The sequence below is a fragment of the Sciurus carolinensis genome, chromosome 3, assembly GCF_902686445.1.
Source record: "Sciurus carolinensis chromosome 3, mSciCar1.2, whole genome shotgun sequence".
In the NCBI taxonomy this organism is placed as follows: domain Eukaryota; kingdom Metazoa; phylum Chordata; class Mammalia; order Rodentia; family Sciuridae; genus Sciurus; species Sciurus carolinensis.
In genome coordinates this window covers 116482469-116502772 of record NC_062215.1, presented here as the reverse complement: position 1 = coordinate 116502772, position 20304 = coordinate 116482469, and the positions used below count along the sequence as shown (strand labels likewise).

The window sequence follows — 20304 nt, the reverse complement described above, 5'->3', positions numbered from 1 at the left end:
GCAATTGATATTTAACAGGTCAGATAAATGCTATGGAGAAGAGTAAAGCAATTTTTCTATGATGAGATTTAGTGTAGGAATTAAGAGTGGCGGTGGTGTGAAGGAAGGACAATCTATTACAGATAAAATCAGATTGTTAGAAGTTCATCCCAATCACTACTGGCATCTAAATGAATGAGAAGTTTCTTAATAATGAAAGTAAGAGTTTGAATGGAGGGGAAGACTGTCAAGCACAAAATACATTCTTCATAAAGAGGAATGTCCATAAAGTCAGATGATTGTTATCAAAAGAAAAGGATGAAAAAGCTGGAGCACATATTTTCAATGGAGGAGGTTCCACAGGTCAGTATTAAGAGCTTAATCATTGCAAAACTGTTTCAGATCCAGCCTAGTAATATTACCTGACAGTGTTGACAAAATATTCATTCCAGAACAACAAAAAGTTTGTCCAGCTTAGAATATATATTCAATACCTTTGACTTTCCTTTTTTTTCCTTGTTTATATTTCTCTTTTACAAATTTCAGAATTGGTTGCCTGTTCACTGCACATTGTATAAAGCAATACTTTTTAATTCAAAGATTTTATGTAAGTTTTAAGAGAGTCAATTATTGTTATGTTTGAATATACTAAAAGATGCATAGAATCTTACTGGGTGAGTGTAAGTCAGATTCCTTCAAGAGAAAGTTCCATGCACTGGAAAATGTACTTGTATTTTCACTTCAGAGTGCAAGGAAGATAAACTGGCAATGCATACATTATTTATGTAACAGAAATCAAGTGATTGTTTGACATTACAAAATAATTATTGCTATATTTAAGACATGATCATGGTATTGGGTTGAATGTACTTATCATTCAAAGACATACAATGACATATTTTTGTATAAAACAATGTGGTATCTGGACAAGATAGGGTTATAAAGTGACTTTCTGTGGTGTGGCAAAATTTTCCAAACTCCCTTTGGGAAATGAGGTCCAACACTTCCCTTCACCTCCAAACTCCACTGTAGCACCCCAGTTTTCTCAAGTATGAGTTATTTTTAATCTGTACCTCAAGTTTCACATCACCAGATGTAGAAAGACATGTACAGCAAGAAAGTTAAAGTAGTTTAAGCAATTCTTTCCCAAACAGCTGCACACCTACACACAACAGCAACATCATAGACTCTAATCTACGGCTATGTCCAGATTTGGATGCTGTGGGTCAATTACCCTTGCGTGCTCTGTCGGGACAGCTAGGCGATGCAAGAGGAAAATGACTAGAAGTAAAATCCCTGAGTTTCTCTCTTCCTCTCCCACTCCTCTCCCTCCCCCTTTCCCCACCAAACACAAATTGAGCTGTCCTGCCTTCCTCTCCTCTCCAACCTTCTCCAGTCACTCTATTCCATCACGCCCCGCAGGTTCTCGCCCCTCCCTGATCCCCAGGCCCCACTCCTCTGCTGCCTCCCTTCCCAGTAGTTGGTGCAAACGCCACAGCTGCTGCTGCTGCTGCTATTGCCTCTGCAGCCAGTCTCTGTCAATATCACCCCGCCCACGCCCCATCTGGATTCGGAAGTCGAGCACTGGCCTGGAGATGAGGGCGGGGGAGAGAGTGGCGTGGCTGAGAGAGGGGAGGAGGAGTGCGAAGGAGACAAAAACAGCTTCCAAGCAGCTGCGGGCAGGCGCGGCTCCTCTGAGTACTTGGGCAGGAGGGTCTCTGGGTCAGTGGCTTGGGAACCACCCCAGCTGACTCAGTTTCTAGCTGGCAATTCAGTGGGGCCGGTTTACTGCGGAGACATCCTGGCCCCGGTGGCAGCAGCTGGCGAGGGCAGACGCCAGGCTAGCAACACCTCCTAAGCAAACAGAGCTGAGGAAACCAGAGATCTGTGAAGAAACAAGCCCAGGAGGAGGAAAGGCCTCCAGGGAACCGCGCTTCGCAGGTTCCTTAGGGTGCTGGTGGAGACCAGCCACTGGGTCGCACGTAAGTGATTTTTCTTGCTATCGTGTTCAGTCTGAGGATGGTGATAGCTGCTATCTACTGCCGGCTTTTCCCACCCACCCTGGCTGCCCACTCCATACACGCGCGTGGGGTCTCCAGCAGGACTGAGACCAAGATTTTGGCCATGAATTAAGAGAGCTAGGTACTCCAAGGGCACTAGTGGTCTGTGGGTATTTGCTCTGCATTGTATGTGTGACTAGTTTTCTCGTCCCAACAGGTAAGCTTCTGAAACCAAAGCACTGTTAGTGCATTTCTAGACACCCTCTATGGCAATGGCTTTTATATTACATGACACCATGATACTAGAGATGGAATAAAACACGTCTAAGGAATCCATTCTCCTTATTCTAAGCATCTCAGTAAGTTCAAGATTAGTATTTTCCACAGAAAAATCATCAGTATAAAAATAGAGGCATAAATGTGTTTGGAAATGTATGCTTAACCACTGAGTACTTTGGTTTGGTTTTGTTCAACAGCATCTTTTTGTTTTGCCTTGTTTGTTTCTTTGTTTTGCACTGTTTAGATCAGTAGGATGTATACCTTCTGGAAGTTTTATTTTTTGTAGAAGTGGTAAGGAATTTGGTTAGGATAGTTGATATACACTAACCAGATGCGACTCTGGTATAGGTTCCTCCAGTACTTGGGTCACTGGTCAAAGCAGAACAAATGCTGAATCCATGTGGAATTATCCACTGATGGATTACCTTCATTCCTGGAAAGGATGAACTGAAGTTTGGATGTTGGCCAGGAAAATATCTTGAAATAGGAGAAAGTTTGGGTGTTCCTTTTTGTGGGTATCTGCTCTCACCCAAGAAATCATTCAAGAGAATGGTTTGTGGTAAATTTAGGCCCTCTAATAAACAGAGTTCAGGGCACTGTACCTGCTAAGACTAGCCCTAATTAAAGTAATCCAGCTGCTACCTTTGCAGATAAGGAAAATAAGGCCACAAGGAGTGTTTGATGAGGTTATCTAACAATAGAACTGTAAATTCAATGAAGAAATCTTTGGGATTTAGAATACTAAAACTTTTGTGCAAATGAAGTAAATTATTGAACTTGATTAAGGTTTATTTTCCTGATTTATAAATGACACATCAAAAAGTCCTGCCAAGGATTAATTTATAGAGATTATGTGATTATGTGTATTATTTATGAAAGTAAAATTTTGTGTAACTGTTGCATATATGGGGAATTATTTTGTGCTTTTATTAAGTTCATCATTCTAGTTCTCAAAGTCTAGCATAATATGAAAAGAAAAGGTTTTTCAATTGCCCTCTCTGGAATGACTAGAAGAAATGAAACTCAAAACCGTCACTTGCCACTTGTACAGTTATAAGCATGTTCCAAACTGTAAGCCTTTTTTCTTGCAAAAGGGTATGCTTTGGCTAGCCACTCATACTTAAATAGCCTTTAAATATTCTCTAGATATGCTTTACCCTCTTATCTTTTTAGTTTGAAATTATATTTTAGGTATGTGATGTTACTTCCTAGGAATGAAATCATCAAGTGTATTGGTTATTGCTGGCTTTATTTGGTCCATTAATTAATAAATCAGTGTTTAGGCATAAATACTCTTGACTATAGAACTCTATTATTTGAAATCTTGCACTCAGGCTGGAGGTACTATGAGCCCCTTTTTCCTCCATGGATGTGTTTAAGTGATAGGAGAAAGATCTGAAATTGGACACAGGCTCTGGAAAAGGGGCTAACTGGTTCCAGAAATCAAGACCAGATCCCTAAACCTATTGCTACATATTGATCTCCATTGAAGACCTGGAAGAGTGAAATGGTTGGAAACTGGGAATCCTCTTCCCAAAACCTTATGTGGTAAAGAATTTGGTAGGATAATTGATGTGCACGCTCACTGATTTTACCCAAGTAGCATGATTACAAGTCTAAGCATACTAGAAATTAAAACAATGGTATTTTGTCCAATCTCTTATTTAGGGAAGAAGCATCCTGATACACCTCATACATGACATATGCATTGCAACCAGGGTACTCAGAGACTGATCTGCAACCCTCTACCTACCACCTGAGACTCTTGCAAGAATTAGTAATATGGACTATCTTAATTTTGGGAATTTGGGAATCTGATTCCATTATTTCCAATAGCCATTCTCACTATTGGTCATTGAGAAGGACATCTGTAAACCTTACCCATCACCACTGGTACCAGGAGTGCACTGTTACCTGTCATCATATGGGACTCACTTATAGAAACAGATCTCATTTTTCCCTGACTTGGTCTTCTACTTTTCATTAGCTTGCGCTTTGAGGTTTCCTCTCTGCAACATAGAAAGAGTGAGCCTTTGAAACTGAAGGGAATGTTTTCATCTGTGCATTTCTAGAGAGATTTTTTTTTTTAATCTGGGATACATCTCTTGACCCATCTAAGATCATGGTTTCTGTACATTTGTTAAAAATGCTTTTTTTTTTTTAATAAACCAGGCTCCATCTTGCTGTACTTCAACCTAGTATCCTAGCAAACTGTTGTCTTCATAGTATTTCTAACTGGATTGACTCAGCCTGAAGTTGGATGAGAATAGCTAGCTCTGTGGACAGCTATGACTGTGGTGAAAGTCAGTATCAAAGACCTTGATAGAAAAGCTGAAGGAAAGAAAATTCTAAATTTAATATCTGAGATTAGGGTTAGGATGGAATATCAGGTTCTAAACTAGAACCTCAAATGATGCAGATCTAAGGACCATAGTCTCTGGTTGAATATACTGTGCTAAGTGGGATATTCTATCCCTTCTGCTTTAAATGTTAGGGTGAGTATTCCAGCCCACCAGTCTCTCACTCTTCCAAGTTCTTAGAGCCTCTGTGTTCTAAGAACCTGATTACAAGCTTTTTTAAGTATGTCCACTTTTTAAGTATGTCCACTTTTTTTCCCCTATGAGCCTTAAGGAAGGTAATTTTTTTTGCCCAAATTATAGTGAGATAAAAACTAACTCATACATATCTCAATACATTTCAAAACTCCTCTCTAGTTGCTCTCCTATTTGAGAAGGAGTTGGGAATATATTATGTTTGTTTCCACATTTGAAAATCTAGAGTAGCTTTTGTTGGCCCAGGGGAAATCAGAAAAGCAGACTCTTTCATAGTTATCAGGAGCAGAGGTAAATAGTTCCAACAGGCCTCCAGGGTTCCAGTAAATGTGCCAATTCTGGAATCTAAGGGAAAAAAAAAAAAAAGAATTCTGTAGATCCAGTGGCATCTAAAATTGTAGACCAAAAGGTCTCAGGGTTGCTAGTGAGTAAACAAGTTATATTCACAACAGGATCTCCTTTGTATTACTCTAGTAAAGGCAAGAATACATTCCTCCCTTTTGAGCTCTTAAATGGCCTCTGGCCAGATTCTTCTGGTCAAGGGTCTCACTGACTAGGGTCATTGGAATGGTTCTGAAAAGATTCTGGCTTGTCCCCAACATGCTTATTTTGGTAGACTGGACAGGCACAAAATGGAAACAGAAGGCCCTACTAGTGAACCATGTGATTTTCATAGAGATGTTTAAGTGGACATACTTAAAACCAGGCAGCTTTCTTTCTTGTTCCTGGAACCCTTCCCTGCCTCCCTTTGTCTGGGTAGTCATCAGAGTCCACCCTGGGGAGACTCATCTTCCACAGAGACTTTACCTGTGCTATGGTCTCCAAACACTCAAACTTCCACAGAACTTTCCTTGGACTCTATCTTGTAATTGAATTTGAAATCAGGTGCTATTCCCAGAAATTTATCTTATGTCTAGTCTTCTAGTAAAAGTTGACTATGCCCCTTGGAATATTTGTGATTGCACTCCTTCTCCCAGGAGACATCTGCAAAGACCTTAGTTTCTGGTTATATTAATAAAGCACCATAGAATCTAAATTTACTAAACTTTGGGGGAAATTCAGTCCTCAAAAGACCATTTTTGTATTTGGGAAGAGATGGGAACTGTACCTTGAAATTTTTGTTTATTGAACTATTTCCTTTTGTGTTTTTAATTCAGAGGAAATTCTGGATGAAAATTATTAAGAATTATAATAAAAACAAAATGAAAGTGCACATGACAGACTTTTCTTCTTTTTAAGACTAAATATTATGCCATTGTGTACATATACTACATTTTCTTTATTTGTTCATTTGTTGATGGACATTTGTGTCCCTTCCATATCTTGGCTATTATAAAAAATGCTGTAATACAGCATTGTATTACTGTATCTGTAGTACAGATATCTCCTAAACATATGGATATCCATTCTTTTGAACGTATGCTATTTTTTTGCCAATATCAATGAACCTAGATGACTGTTTACTAAATGAAATTTGCCACGCATAGAAAAAAAATGTAGTGACCCCTTAGTATTCAGGCAATTGGTTCCTGTATCCCTGGTGGATACCAAAATCTGCAGACCCTCAAATCTCATATAAAACTATGTACTGTTTGCATGTAATCTGTGTACATCCTCCCATATGCTTTAAATCATCCCTAAATTATTTATAATATGTAATACAGTGTAAATGTATGAAAATAACTGTAATATTGTATAGTTTAGGAAATAATGATAAGAAAATGTTCATTCATGCTCAATACAGATGCGGGTTTTCTCCAAATGGTTTTGATCCATTGTTAGTTGAATCTATAGTTGCAGATCCTTGGCTACAGAGGGCCTACTGTACTACATGATCTCACATATAAGTGTAATCTAAAATAGTTAAACTCATAAGGTAGGGAATAGAATGGTGGCTACCAGTGGATGGGGTGGGGAAGTGGACAGGGAAAGAGGAAGTGATGTAATCAAAATGTATAGTTTCAGTTTGTCAGGAGGAACATTTTAGTGATATGTACAGCACAGGAACTATAGTTAATGATAATGTAGTATATGTTTCAAAATTGTTGAAACAATATATTTTAAGTATTTTCATACAAAGAAATAATATATTAATCAGCTCGATTCATTGTTCCACAAAGTATGCATATATCAAACATAACATTATACCCCACAAATATATACGATTATTATTTATCAACTAGGGGTAAAATAAAAATTTTAAAACTGATAATTTACACTTGTTTTTGAGAAGGTTGACTATTTACAATTCTATTCCTCAAGATAACATACTCTAGGAATGTGTTGGCTGAAATTTTCACAGTGAGGGAGTTGAGTTCAAAATTAGTGGATTCTAATAATTAATTAAAGAAGAGGACCTGCAGCCAAAATGGCTTGACCTGGGACCCAGCTGCAGGCAGATTCTAGGCCAAGAAACAAAGTGGATAATGTAAGCTAAGTCAGGCTAGATGATCTGTCTACCAAGGACAAGTAAAACACTACACATCAGATAGTCAAAGTCAGAATGGAAGTAACCAATCCAAGTGGAAAAACAATGCTTTCCAAAAGCAGAAAGTCAAGTCAACTGAAGATGAGGGAGAATTTTAAGAACATCTGTTCATGCAGATGCAAAATCCCAAGTGAATTGGTGCCATTTAAGTCAAACTGTCATTTTTTTCCTCAAAACTTCAGTGCAAACTTTTCATTTCTGGACTTTGGAAACACATATGCATTGTGAGTTGTGTTCAAGCAGTATGAAAATGTTAACTGGAAAGTGGCAGTATTCCCTGCAACTGTTTAGTCTCTTTCCAAAGATATAATAGCTTATTTATTTCAAGAGCAGGAAATATTAGGCACAGAGTACTGCAGTTAGATAGGAGTAAATTTCAAGACATCTATTGGACAACAAGCTGACTATAGTTAATGACTTGACTTCTTGAAAAAAGTAAAAGAGGGTGCATATTATATGCTACTGCCACAAAAATAACTATTTAAGTTAATACATTTGTTACTAGCTAGTTGTAACCATTCTGCATTTAAAATATATATGTATATGTATTTTAAAACATCATGTCATACACAACAAAAGCATACGATATTGTCAATTTACCAGTTTTAACAGGTATGATAGTACTTGCCTATAATCCCAGCAACTTGGGAAGGTGAGACAGGAGCATCACAAGTTCAGCCACAGCAATTTAGCAAGGTTCTCAGAGGCCTGGTGAGACTCTGTCTCAAAATAAAAATAAATAAACAAAAAGGAATGGGGATGTAGCTCAGTGGTAAAGTGACCCTGGACTAAATCCCTAGTACCAAAAATAAAAAATAAAATAGTTTTTACAACTTACCGAGAAGCAAATGATAAAATTTGTTCTGAACTTTACATTTTTCACTTCATAAATAGTTTGGCAAATCTTTCCATATGAGCACAGATGTATCTATATCTCCTCTTTTTTACTGACTAACATTCTACGATAGCAACATCTGAGCATTTATTACATTAGCCCTTTATAGTGTGCATTATGTTTCTACTCTTTTGAACTTTAAGTATGTTGTGATAAACATACTTACAGATATGACTTCTCCAACTTCTGCAAGAATTTTCAGAAGGCACTTCAATTGTAGGGTCAAGGTGCAAAACGAAGTATTGACAAGTTTCCCTTAAGAAGAAGAAATCTACCAATTTGCATTTTTACCTGTATTATATGACGGTGCCTGTTACCTCCATGGCCCAGCCTGCAGAAGGTCAGACTCACTGAGATGAGTCTGTCTTATGCCTCTATAGAGTTTTACATTAAAATTATTGATTATGTGAATTTATCCATACCCTTCTGAATTTCATTAGCTTCAGTCATAGTTCTTCATAGGCTTCTGCTTCCTAGAAGTCAATGAGTATATTTTTGCAGCCTCCCGTAAAAGAAAAAAAATAGAGCATTGCATTTAATATCATTTGAGATCTAAACCCTGTGGGGAAAAAGAATTCTAGTTAAGAGTGCTTTAAGGGCAAAAGGGTTTGCATCAGAGAATTTAGCTGTGAGTCATCATACAATGTTGGAAAAGTGAAATACAAGCCATAATACTAACAGCAGTGAATTAGCTCCATCTGAAAAAGGTCGATTTAAATCAGTCACTAAATGGCTAAGTTGGTCCTACATTATCAGCAGTAAAGAGTCTATTTAGTGATTGCCTTTCCTTCATATCTTTCACTTATGCAAATGCTACATTTAGTTCCAAGTTAACTTATTTCACTGGTCTTACTATTATCATTATTTTTACAATTATTTGAATGTCATTAGTGTGGTAGACTTGGTGCACTGTTCATGTCTGATGCAGTGCACAATTGTTTAAAATGCCTTAAAAACTATGTGAGACGTTGTTTTATCCTTATTTCCTATTCCATGTTATCATGAAATTGGCCTTTGGGATATTGTCCCCTTAGTCTATGGATCAACTGTCCTAATTTTTGTTTCATATTTCTTTATTCTTATCTTGCTTTATGATTTATATTCTTGTCTGCTAAACTGATTTTTCTTGAAATTCATTAGATGATGGATGAATGAATGGATGGATAGATAGATTCATAGAGGATATATCACAATTGCACAGTTATCTCTGGCAAAGCTAATCTAGCATGTATTTTCTCTTCTCTTGAATAATTTCAGTTTCTGGAAAGCACGTAGATTGATTATTTAGATGTTACAGTTTCTATTCTCTAAGTTAGGAAAAAATAAACACAAGGAGTCTGGAAGTGCTGGGTGGCCACGTCCTATATGGGGAGAATCTGTCTCCACGGACTGGCTGAATTACAGCAGGAATCACATTGAGGAACAGGGGAAGTGATTGGTAGTGGGAGAAGGAAAGGACTTCTAGCATCCCCTTTCTTTTTTGCCTCTCATTATCTCTAAGAAGATACAGCAGCAGTTGTTGAGAAAGCTGTTGAAACTAGGTCTTCCCTGGGCTCTGAGCTACAGAGAGTCTAGCTGCTTCACTGATTGGTTGGCCATGCAATTCATCATTCCACTCAGGGTTCTTTTGGAAAGAGGGAGTCAATCAATGATTTGTTCTGTACGGCAGGCACATGCTCCAACTTTACTCAACAACTTGGGACTTTTGGTCACACTACTTAAAGATAGGATTAGATAGGCTGAAAAGAACATGAAAGAGTAGAAGTAGAAGGATAGAATTGTTTCCCCTAGTTGTGTTTTTTTGATTTCAAACTTTAGAACTGTGTTGCACAAGACCTCTGTTGCAGGGATGACAACGCAGTAAGGTCATTGCCAAACCAGCACTTGGAGAAAAAAAAAAATACTGGAGAGCTGTTGGGAAGTAGCTGTCTAAAGAGATTAAAAGAATATGGATCTTCTGTTAAGGAATGTTGTTAAGCAGGATTTTGCCTCAGTAACTCTGATTTTTGCTTTCTATTTGGCATATTATCTTGTATAGATCCACTCTCCTAAATTTTTTTGTTATTTCATTTATCCTCAAAGTCAGGATATCTAATGAGGAACAAAAAAAAAACATGTATGAAGATATCTTCTTGTTTTATAGAGATGTTTGGTTGAAGCATGGTTATCTACCGTAGGATTGGAGTTCTTCTTCTCTTTTTTTTTTTTTTTGTTTGTTTTTTTTGGTACCAGAAATTGAACCCAACAGCACTTAACCACTGAGTCAATCTTCAGCCCTTTTTATTTTTTTTATTTTGAGACAGGGTCTTCCTAAGTTGTGAAGGGCCTTCTAAATTGCAGAGGTTGGCTTTGAACTTGTAATCCTCCTGCCTCAGTCTCCTGAGCTGCTAGGATTACAAGTATGTGCCATCATGCCTGGCTCTGAGTTGGGGTTCTTCTACCTGGGACCCTCCATCAGATTCATCCAAAGGAACTGTAATCAAAGATATTCTGAAGTTGTCTGGGTTGGAGCACTGGCTCCTAGGTTTTCAATATGAGCCCAGGGAGATTTCTAATGTACAGACAAGAGCTAGTATGATCTTCACCACCTATATAGAGAGAATTTTCTCTCCATGGCTCTCAGTACAAAGGTGTGAATAAGAGTGCACCATCATTTTAGGCTTTTCAAGGGCTCCAGAATTCATGAGCTACAGATTTGACACATCACTTCTAGTCTTCTTCCCAAGGTCTAGTACCTTTGCGAAGGTTTTATGTCATCTAAGCTAACACAGAGCCAGACTAGGTGTTAGCAGTTTTTGTTTGGACTTATTTGACAACTGGTTCAAAACTCTTCTGTTGGTCATAGACTTATGATACAATTTATGGATCTATAAGCTTAACTCCAGTACTGAGAAGCTAAGCAATAATAGAGGTTCAAGGAAATCTGGCAGTGTACCCACAGATTAAGTGGCTATTCAAGGAGGTCAGCTGGTTCTGAGAGTTTCTCCAGAGTTTCAGGGATGATAAAAGCTCTGGAACTTTTTTTAAAATAGAAATAGAAGACAGGTCTTCCAACTCAGGGGGTTATATCAAGAACTTCAAGATCAAAAACAAATTTTAGATTCTGGTTCCATGACAGACCCTCCTTTGTATTCCTCTGGCAAGTGACAGAGGGCACTTTTCTTTCATTTGTTGATCCCTAATATGGCCACTGGCTGGGGATTTTTGGTCAAGGATGTAACAGACTCAGTCCACTACACATAGAATTCTAGGACAAAACTGGCTCCTTCATAACTTGCTCATTTTAGTGGAGTAACAAGGGATAATTCAGAAATCCTAGAGAATGATTTCACAAAGCAGTGGATGTGTTGAGAATATCTGGGAAAGTCCGGGAACAGAGTGTTTTAGAATGTTGGATTGGATCACTTTCTCTGGGTGACTGATAAGGAACCAAAGACTTTGTTGTCTTGGAAAATTCAAGACAACATTTAAGGCTGAACAAGCTTTGCTTTGTATTCTTGGCAAACTCGCGTTCTGGTGACATTCCTTATTGGGGCAGGAGGCCCTTGAATGAGTCTTACCACCACGGACCTGCACCCCTTCCTGGTGTTCCAGTGGCCCCTAAGCTCTTCTTACACTCATTGCTCTTGTAAATTGGAATCAGATGCAGGTAGGGAGATTTGGTTTGGTTATCTGGCACTGTTTGTATTCTTCTAATCCTTTTATGTCCACTGAGTGTGCCATCCTAAAGCTTAGTATCTTTGCTCACACCCACAAGAAGATAGTCAGTAATTGATTGCTCTTGGACTATTGAACAATTTGACAATCCATTGTTTGGGATAATTTTAATTTCAGTCTCTGCTCCTCTTGAAGATTTAATCATTTTCAGAAACGAATAAGGATTAAGCCTTTATCCTAATTTGTTCACAAGTCTGTTTCTCATTTTTTCTTAAATTTAGTCATTTTATTTTATTAATACTTAGAGCACTATTATCTGATATCATGCTTAGAACTTAGTAATTGTATGTTCCACAAATGAATGTCAAACAACACCCAGTATGGACTGAATCAAAACTTCACATTATACATTATAAATATGTATAAATATTATGTGTCAATCAATAATTAAAAATACATAAAAATAAAAACACCATGGATAAACTCATTGCTGGATAAGACATATCAAACTACAAGAACAGTCACTTAAGGAAAAATTGGAGTTCACTTTAATGTTTCTGAAATAAAGATGTTCTAAAAAATAGTGATTATGATTATACTATAGAGAAACTTACTTGTTTACAACTTTTTTCAAAAGAGAGCTTATTCCAGTGTTTTCCAAGGAGTCTGGGAGGAATTAGAACAAAGAACGTAAGGAAGATAGAGTTAAGCAATCTGGAAATCTGGAACCAGCAAAATCACAGAATGGGGACACAAGAGTAGGTGAAGCTTACATCAGGCAGATAGGTTTAGGAAACTTGGCCAAAGTTTACACTATGGAGACAACACAATTCCAGAGAGTCCAAAGATAAGAAACATAAATCAAAAGTCACTTAAAAATGGAAAAGAGAAAATTATCTCAGGACAATAAAAAGTTGTAATAAAGTGATAGCATGCTAAAGAGATGCAGATACAAGAAGAATCCCAAGAGTATCAACCAGTTATGCAACAGAGGGGGCAGATTCTGAGATTAGAGCTTGGTTTGTACAAAATTACATAACCATTTCCTACCAGATGTTAGATCTGTCCAGGTGGCTGCCTTTTAATCTTCCCACGTAGAAATAACTTTACACTTGGGGACTTGAAATCCTTAAGTAAAATTGTGATATGGTTTGTATTATACTTAACAATAAAAAAAATATTATCACCAGATCCTTCTAAACCTAACTGGAAACTGGGAGTCCACAGAGAAGTATGCTCCACTTTTAATTCTCAGGATTCATCATCCACCAATCTCTACTCTTCAAGCTGAGTCTCAGGACAAGAGAAAATGACATATTGAGTAGGGCAGAGGATAGGAGGAAGGAGGCTTCTAAACAGTTAAGACTTTTATAGAATAGTAGGTTTTTTTTATTGACCATCTTGGCTTGACACTCAGCCTATTATTAGTGTGTTCAAGCATAAGTGTATGACAATTGTTATATAGACAATTGTTAGAAGAGGAAACAGATGCAAGCAAATTGAAAGTAATAAGAATAAAATCTAAAAGTCTGATGATAAAAGAGATACAAATAAAGCAGAAGAAAATGTAAAAAAAAAAGACCTTGAAATTTTAAAACCTATTCAAGAAAGTCACAGTATTATATGTGATCATTATAACTGATTCTTGTTATTACTTTGAGCTATGAGTAAGAAATTAAATTATATTCTACATATTTGGGTAAATTCTAATAAGTTACCCAGTTATTTCAATTTAAAATATGGATAAGCATATAAATATAGTGCTTTAAAGTATTAAAAACAATAATGACTACTATTTACTGAGGTTATATTTAGGCATTTTTCTAGTTGCTACATTTATTTATTTATTTATTTATACTGGTGATTGAACCTAGGGGTGCTTAACCCCTGAGCCACATCTCCAGCCCTCTGTTATTTTTTATTTTGAGACAGGGTCTTGCTAAGTTGCTTAGGGCCTCACTCAACTGTTGAGGCTGGCTTTGAACTTGCAATCCTTCTGCTTCAGCCTCCCGAGCTGCTCATATTACAGGTATGCACTACCATGCCTGGCTATATATTTTGTAACCCATTCATAATTATATTACTTTAAGAGGTAGTTGTTCTTACTATTCCATTTTATAGTTGAAGAAACTGAGGCATAGAGAGGTTAAGAACTTGGTCTAAGGTCATAGAAAGTACCACATTTAAATCTAGACAATCTAGCTCCAGAACTAAACTTTTTTCCCAAATATCTGTCATAAAATTTTTCAAACATATAAAATTTGATAGGACTGTGCAATCAACTGCTAGTGTCTTCAATTACCATTTTGTAGGTACTTTATCACATCTCTCTCCATCTGTGCATTCCTCAAATCATGCATTTTTATAATTATTGACACTTACTAAAATGATTTTAAATATGCATGCAATTGTAATTTATGATAAGGAGAGAATCCTTTTCCTTTACCCATTTTCCCCCAGTGGTAACATTTTCCCAAACTATAGGATAACAACTAGGATATTTTAATACTTTAATGTTAAGATGTTTTTAAATCAGCGAATGAGTATTTCTCCAATAACTCACATTCCCTGTATGAGTGGCAGTCAGTCATATAAGCCAGATGTTATAAACTATCATAACTCATGAGAGAGAGAGAGAGTTAGGAATTAACTATTAGGGTTTTTAAAAATTATAAGGAATTATTAGGAAGCACATAATTTCCTAGTTAAGACCTGTTCCTATTTTTCAATACTTCTGTTTGCATATACTTTAAAAATTGATGTGACTACAGATACGTAAAAATTAATAGTGATCATTAATAAGGATATACCATAAAATTTTTAGTGACTACACCTGAAATACATGTTGACTGCTTTTCTTCTTATTACAATTACACTACTATGAAAAATCTTGTCCATATAAATTGTTTGACATGTGTACCTAAGGGATTGATACCTATTACTCAACTTATTTAGAGAAAAGTATACACATTTTAATGTAAAGAATTAGTGCCAGATTTTCATCTAGAACTGTTATACCAATTTACCAGAAATGCTTACTAGAATATCTCCCTCATGACCTCAGCAGCACTTTTTTTTATTCAACTAGTACTTCCATTTTAAATCATTATACATAAGTTTACTTATACTTTCTTTTATAAGTTTTATTGGTTGTTTTCTGATTTAAATTTTATTTTTCATTTCAATAATACAGTCATCTAGTATTTACTTGGATACAAAAATTATATGGAACCAGGGTTAATAGGATTACCCAATTCTGAATCCTTCTAATATGCTCCCCAAATAATGGAGTACAAAAGATAAAGCAAATAAAACTGAAGGAAAAAAAAAAAAAAAAAACCTCATTGTCAGCATAACCAGAGAGCAGAGGATGCTCAAATTTCAAAATGTTATAAAATAAAACCAAAACCAAATCCATTTCTATTTTACATCATGGTCCAAACCCTTTATGGAAATTGGAGTAAGGAAGAGAGAGAATGTCACTGGGGTGACTAATACTGTTTTAAAATAACTGGCAGAAAGAGAATGCCCATCCTAACTGTGAAATACTCAGGGTTGGAGGGAGCATTTTCCACAAACTTCCTTATATCCATTACTAAATAACCTCTGTTTTCCACTCAAATTTGAGACAAACTCCTTCATGTTTTTGTAGATTGTATATTATATATACTAGTACTTCAAATTCTGCTTAATGACAGAACAGAATCGGCATGGGAAAAGAAAACCAAATGACAGATTAAAAGCCAACTTTGAATAGTCTTTAGTCTAAGAGAGCATTAAGTTTAAGAGAGGACTAAGTCAGACCTGGGGTGACAGGGGCCTGTAATTCCAGCGGCCCCAGCCTTGGCTAAGTCAGGAGAATCACAAGTTCAAAGGCAGACTAAGAAAATTAGCGAGGCCCTAAGCAACTCAGTGAGACCCTGTCTCTAAATAAAATACAGAATAGGGTTGGGGATGTGACTCAGTGGTTGAGCACCCCTGGATTCACTCCCCAGCACAAAAGAAGAAAAATAAAGAGAGAGAGAGGACTAAGTCATAGCCAAGATCACAATCATTATCAAATCGTGAAACCAATCCTGTGGACATTAATGATACCTCAGCCTCAAACAGCCAAATATGTAACACTTGGGCACTGCCACTGCTACAATTGCTCCTGAAGTTGTCAAAAGTTGCTACTGCAACTTCTGTCTGTCTTGCAAAAATGAATTGTCTATTGCCCCTCTTACTTTATATCTTTCAGTCCAAATTCCAAATCTTGAGTGTGTGCATTTAATTAACTTGGATGAAGAAATGTGATCACATCTTAAATTCATGAGAGAACAGAAAAACGATTTTCTGTATTATCTGGCTCACTTTTTCACTTCTATTGCAGGAGATCTCCTACCATGATCCATGAAATAACAAATTCCCTAAATCTATTCAGTGGGTTAGAGGATGCAGACATAACCCAGGGGTAGAGTGATTGACTAGCATATGTAAGGTCCTGGATTTGATCCTTATTGAAATTATAATAATAATAATAATGATAATTATAATAATAATAGTAGTAGTAGTAGTAGTAATATAGAGGTTACCAGGTTAGGTAGTACCTTGTCCTCTTCAAATTAATGTTGATTATTCTCACTTATCTTCAGTTTTACAAAATGGAAAATATTTGACTTTGCTAACATTTGCTTAAAGTTATCTGACAGTAACCTGAAAACTACTTAGTGATAAAAGTTGGTGGCCAAGTGAACATTTCTAAAGGACCACACTGAAGTGTCAATTGTGTAGACTTGCCCTAAGAATTTACAGTTTGTAAGCATTTTTGTGGTATAATTAGGTGTATCCAAATTTAGATTTTAATGCAACTGGATTAGCATTCATCTCCACAACCTAAGCAGCTACACAATGATGGAGAAGTCATGAAACTGATCAAGTTCTGTCTCCACATCTGTGAAATGGTAATCATGAGGATGATATGATTCAAAACATAGTCTGGTACCTCAAAAAGGGTAGTCATTCAGTAAGAGTGGTAATAATTTCAATTGCCAAAATATTATGATGAATATGGGCTCATACTTGAATTTGAAATTTAGGGAAAATATTTTTTCTTTGATAATTCACTCCATATTTTACAGGTTCAACTTTTAACTGATACCAAAGAGAAATCATTTCCACTTCAATCAACAATTTAAAATATTGGTACAACTAGAACTTGTTAGAGTCCTACCCTGAATTGAGTGTGATGCATTTATTGCCAAAAACTTACTTTAGCTATTCAATTTTTTAGAAAGGCAGTCTAATGGACAGATTAACTATTAATCTTTCTGTTTTTTAGGCTATGCTGTATTAAGATAGCTCACTGGAAAGCATAGTGCCTGGACCATATTATATAAATACCCCACAGAAATGCTTTTACTGAATTATGATTTAATGATTAATAATTTACAATCTGCTCTCATCCATCTCGAAGTCAGATGCATGCCAGTTCCATTTGATAAATGCTTGCATTGCTTTGCAGTGGCATAGAAGACAAAGTCTTCTAGCCATTATTCTTCTAGTCAACAATCCAACTAATACCATTCAGCATCAGAGTTATCACTAAGAGTTATCTGAGATAAGTGGGTTAGGAGAATTCATTTTGATGAAGCCAGTAATTTGGTCTCATGATTTCTGTGTTGTCTGATTTAATCTTTACAGCATTGTGAGATATATAAGGGATTCCAAATTCTACATAGGAGAAAAGTAAGACTTGGGAGATGGTACTGAAGTCTCACAGTTAGTAGGTAGCAAAATGAGGAGTCAGACTATTTTACTGTGGAGTGATAACAGAAAAAGAAAAGAGAGATTATACATGGACAATGTATAAAAGGAAGGCAGGCTAGCAAATTGAATCTTGAGGTTTCAATGAAACATATATAGATTTTTTCCATTAATGGCAGCATCTTTGCAGTAAGTTTAAAACCTCCCTTTTTGCCTACTTTTAAGAATGATATTCTTTATATACATAGGTGTAATAATATTGATTAGCCATCAAACGAGATCCCTAAAAACATCATTAAGAAGTACTTCACTGTAATGCAAAACCACATAAAAAATGCTTTTGATTTTCTTAATTCAATGCTGCATATGTAACTAGCTAATATTTTAGTCCAAAATTTAGATCACCTATACTGTGCAACACATTCAATCCAAAAATCTTAACATTATTAGAAGGTTCCAAAATTACATGGTATTGATATTACCAGTAAATATTTGGATCCATTGCAATCAACCCACCCAACTGTCAAGTCCATGCTTCCCAGTGCCAGTTAAGAGAAAGTTCTGTTACCCAAATCAAGACATTCCATTTTTGATACCTATTGAGAAAACTATTGTCTTGAACCAAATCTGTTCTGGGTTCAGCTCAATGATCCTAGTTCATTCTTTCTTAATAAGATGGACATCTAATTTTTCTTCCTTATCTGGAAACAATAAAGGTTCATTTGCAACTTTTCAGCCTCAACTGTTACACATTCTTCCTTCTTTCAACTGGTTATTCTATGAAGTTCTTTTAATTTAATCAACATTCTGGCTTCGATTAAAAATACTCCAAATAGGAAAGACAGTAGAATGAATCAATCATAACTTTCCTATACTTATCTATGAATATATGACAAGTGTAATTCCATATCATGTACAACCACAAGTATGGGAAGTTATACTCCATGTATGTATAATATGTCAAAATACACTCTATTGTCATGTATATCTGAAAAGAACAAATAAAAAATAATGTAAAGAAAAAGAAAACAGAAAAACCTCAAGTTTTTGTGCACACCCACGAACTGAGAAGAGAGCAGAAAGGGACTGTCTCTTCATCTTTCATCAATACAGACAAAGTTGTATTAGTTTTCTTGGCAAACACAAATTGGCATTGATTTGTATTCTCTGTACTATCAAGTAAAATTCCTTGATAGTTTTCTCTGCCACAAAAGCACATCTTTTCTCTATTGTGATTTTGCAGATTGATTTATTTAGGACAAATTTCCATTTCTTATATGTATGACTTTTGTATATTATTTCATTAGATTTGGTCCACCATTCTAAGATATCAAATTTTATCACAATTAAAATTCACATTTATTCTCCACCTATTCTGTGTCAATCACTGGATGCCAGTTATACCCATTTAAAAAATTATTCTTATTTAACTCAATTTTATAACTGAAAAGCCAGGTTCAAATATATTATGTAAGTATATTTGACTGACATCTCTCAGATTTTAGTAATAGTTTCAGATTTGAATGTAGGTCTACCCAATTTCAAAGTTCATGATGTTGTGGTTTCATTTGATTCCACTGATTTATTTCTTCACAACATTATTTATTGATATGTGTGATAAGTCATGTAGAAAACCAAAGGCTTTGGTATGTCATAGTCGTTGGTCAAAGGAGCTTTAGACAAAGTTCCTTACAAGCCTATATAGTATTTATCCAGCATGTATTTTTCATATTGTGAGACATTTTTAGAATTAATTTACTAAACATTTATTTTCCTTATTAAATAATCAAGGCCTATGTTGAGTACAAATAGGAGTGGTTTCTGTAAAAAGAAAAAGTCCATCAACAGGAATCTGTGAAGATGGTGTATTAGAGGCACCTAGCACTGCTTCCTGGGAGGGCAGAATCAAAGCACCTGGAGAGCAGCACGTAGAGGTGGTGCCTGTGGAAGAACACCCAGGTTCAGTAGTGACAGAGATTTGGAGAAATCCAAGGGTTTTGGATAATGGAACAGAGGGTGAAATGATGCCCCAGCATCAGAAGGGAGTGTGGCAGAGGGTGGGGACAGAGGTGGAAGAGGGAAAGTCCCAAAGAGCACCCCTAGAACAGAAAGCAATCAACTACTTGCAGAGATACAGTTTAAACAGGCAGTAGAGCTGGGATGGACATACCAGTCTGCTCTAAAGAAGTTTTCTACGACTTAGCAGTATTTTCTCAGGGAATTTTCTTGAGAAGGTCCTGCCTGACTTACTGTTCTGAGAGTCAAAGGTTCCTGCATTTTCCAGCCTCTGGTTCCATATGAAGGTAATACTACAGTGACCTAATGGAGGCAGCTGCCTCCAGAGTCATTTTGACCCTGGGGAGAGCCTCTGAGGAAAACCTGCACTGGCAAACTGGACTTGGAACTGAGGATGCTTCCACTTTAAATCTGGCAGTTCAGGAAGCCAGCTGCAGGAGTCTAGGGAAGGAACAGTCAACATGTGATTTTGCATGGGAGGTAGGTCTCAGAACAGTTGATTGCATGGACCAGCTGCCAACCCCTAGCACAGATGTGACTCCTAGTTGTGACTCCATAACCTCTACCTGCCCTCAGTGTGTGTAGCACAAAAGGTGTCAGAATTCTTGACACACTGCAAAGTCCAACATCAGCCCTGCCTTGGTAGTGCCCAGTGCAGACACTACTTGTATCAGATGAGTTCCACACTCTCTA

The 20304-nt window shown here is 36.5% G+C and overlaps 1 protein-coding gene across 1 annotated transcript in view; it reads left to right on the top strand.

Moving 5' to 3' along the window:
- The first annotated feature begins 1653 nt into the window (after window positions 1–1653).
- Window positions 1654–20304, top strand: part of Scn7a (sodium voltage-gated channel alpha subunit 7) — a 79585-nt gene continuing 60934 nt past the window's right edge. Inside the window, 1 exon segment of the mRNA XM_047546499.1 lies at window positions 1654–1961. The gene's annotated coding sequence lies outside the window, so the exon portion shown is untranslated.